This window comes from Mus pahari, chromosome 12, assembly GCF_900095145.1.
Source record: "Mus pahari chromosome 12, PAHARI_EIJ_v1.1, whole genome shotgun sequence".
Classification (NCBI taxonomy): Eukaryota; Metazoa; Chordata; class Mammalia; order Rodentia; family Muridae; genus Mus; species Mus pahari.
The window spans coordinates 25,986,662-25,989,284 of NC_034601.1; positions in this window are offsets into that span (position 1 = coordinate 25,986,662).

Consider the following 2,623-nt stretch of genomic DNA (forward strand, 5'->3'; position numbering starts at 1 on the left):
GGGGGAGAAGAAGAAGAGGGGGAAGATGAAGAAGATGAAAAAGATGAAGAAAGAGAAGAGGAAGAAGAGGAGGAGGAGGAGGAGGAGGAGGAAAAGTTGTTTATTTGGTGCTCATATTTCAAAGGATCTAGTCCAAGTCTGTTGACTCTGCTGCTTTGGGGTTCTTAGGCTCTTCCATGGGGGCAGGATCTAGCATAGCAATCCTGGTAAGCTCATGGCCACAGGGAAGCGATGAGAGGAAAGGCAGGTTGAGTGCTCCCATGTCCCCTTTATGGGACATACTTCCTATGACCCAACTTCTTACCTCTAGGCCACATCTCCGAAGCTTCAGCAGTCTCTTACAGCAGCACCACAGACCTGAGACCAAGCCTTCAACACAACACAGCAGCTCACACTTCTTGGAGCAATGCTATGTCTTCCATCCAGTCCTGTGTGTCCAACTGTCCCACATCCTTGTCCCATATCACATAGGCTTGTCTGCCCCAAATGGATAAAGGCTGCGGGAGGCCTGCAGCCTCACCACAGATAGTATCACTAGGGCCTTCTAGGTTATAGAAAGTAAGTGGTCCCTATGCCCTCTACCCTCGAAAGTGTATTTCCCTCACTGCAGACCCAATGGAAAACACAGGGACACTTGTTTTGTGACCCCCAAGCTCAAGGGCAGCTTCCCAAGCAGAAAATAAAAAATAAACGTGTTGTGACTAACAATAAAAACGGTAAACCTTCAAGACCAATAGCGACATCACCACAGGATGGATAGCGATGCAGCTAATAAAAGGAAGCTGCCCAAAACCGTTTTGTGGGTGGAAAACTAGAACATTTTATTGAGCCACAAAGGCAGAAAGCAAAAATTCAACAGTGTGTATGGTTTTTGTCTTTTTCTGTGTGTCATTCCGTCAGACTGGAAAAGGTACCACCATAGCCACAGGGACTTTTAATTTCTGTCTTTGTGTCTTTCTGTATTTTACAAGTTTCTGCAATGAGCATATTGCTTTGTTTTACATTTATTTGCATGTATATACACGGATGCTCTCAGTATTCACATGTGAGGAAACTAGAGGACAACTAGGGATTGAACACAGGTTACAGCAAGCACCTTGACCACCGAGTCATCTCACCAGCCCAGATCATATAAAAGCCAGTCAACCTGTAAGCCCTATCTGCCCAAGGACCAGGTAACTTCCTGGAATGCTGGGAGTGGTAGTTTTTGGAAACACTGTGGCCTTTAGACGCCTTGTAACATGTGATTCATTGCCACTCACTGAGATCCCAGAAAGTGGACCTGATTAGGATTCATCTAGAGTCGAGAAACTTCAAATCTGGACTTTAAAAGCTTGCTTCAAATTTAGCTCAAAATTGTGGAGCTGGTTTTTCTCTCACACATCTCAGGATTAACAATTTCTTTAAAAAATTCTTTTAACAGTTTCTTAAAATTTTATTTAAAGATTCTAGAAAATTACAAAGAAAGTAAAAATAAAAGCAATACCACTATCTAAAAGAATAAAAATCATAGCTTATTTAGATTTTTTTAAAAAGCAAAACAGCAGATTAGGTTGGCACCACTATGTCCTCTTCTCCAGCTCTTTCCACCCTGTCTCTAGAGACAAGCACTTTCTAGATCAAACGTATGGCTAGTTCATGTTTTCAGCTCTATTGTATTAGTTACATAGCACTGGGATTTTAAGTTATTTTTAAACTTATCAACTTTTGTGTGACCTTTTCCTGGAAGACATGAACAAATGTGTATTTACCTCAGATAGGGTACTGTTAAGCCTCAGGAAGTATGTATATATCCAGAAATGATAGTCTTGTCTCAACTCAAGCTGGACTATAAATGGTGTGATAATTTAAATAGGAATGGCCCCCATATGTCACAAACCCTGAACTCCGACCAGCGGAGACGGGGAAAAAAAAAAAACCGACACAAACTCCAAGGAATCTTCAACTTCTTTCTCAAACAGCTTTTTCAAACAGCATTCTCAAAACAGCATTCTCCTTCCTCCCTCCGGGGCACATCCTGTTTTTGTTTTTCATCAGTCCTCTGACCTAATCCCTCCCCCCTCTCCTGGATCCAATCAGAGTTCAGCCAGGGCACCCGGGGATAGGCCAGTGACTCATCAGGCAGATAGAACAGGAACATCCAAGTGTGCAGGCGCAGGTTCTTGGTAAACAGGGATCCCGGGGCTTGGTTACACCTGCTTCCCACATATCTCCCTTTTTGTTTAATTAAAATGGCTCTGGGATCACATCTGTCTTAGGTTGCCCTCAACCATGTTACATCCTTACCCGTCATTGGTGTGGTGAACTCATTTTCACCATCCTGTCTTAGGTTGCTATGCACATGTGAGAGTCTTACCCGTCATGGATTAACGATCCATCATACTGAGCCAAACATGGGGTGAACTACCTGACTCTATAGCCACCATAGCTTGAGTCAGCAGTCGTTGGTCGGCCTGCACCTGCCTGTACATGCATAACATCCACCACAGCATCTCCAATCACTGCTGTAATGATGGCGGCTGTAATTCCAAAATATCTCCTATTCCTTAGGAGCACTGACAACTGACCCTCCTGCACCTCCATAGGCCAGGGTATGGCTGTGGGTATTCTGGTCACCATCGCC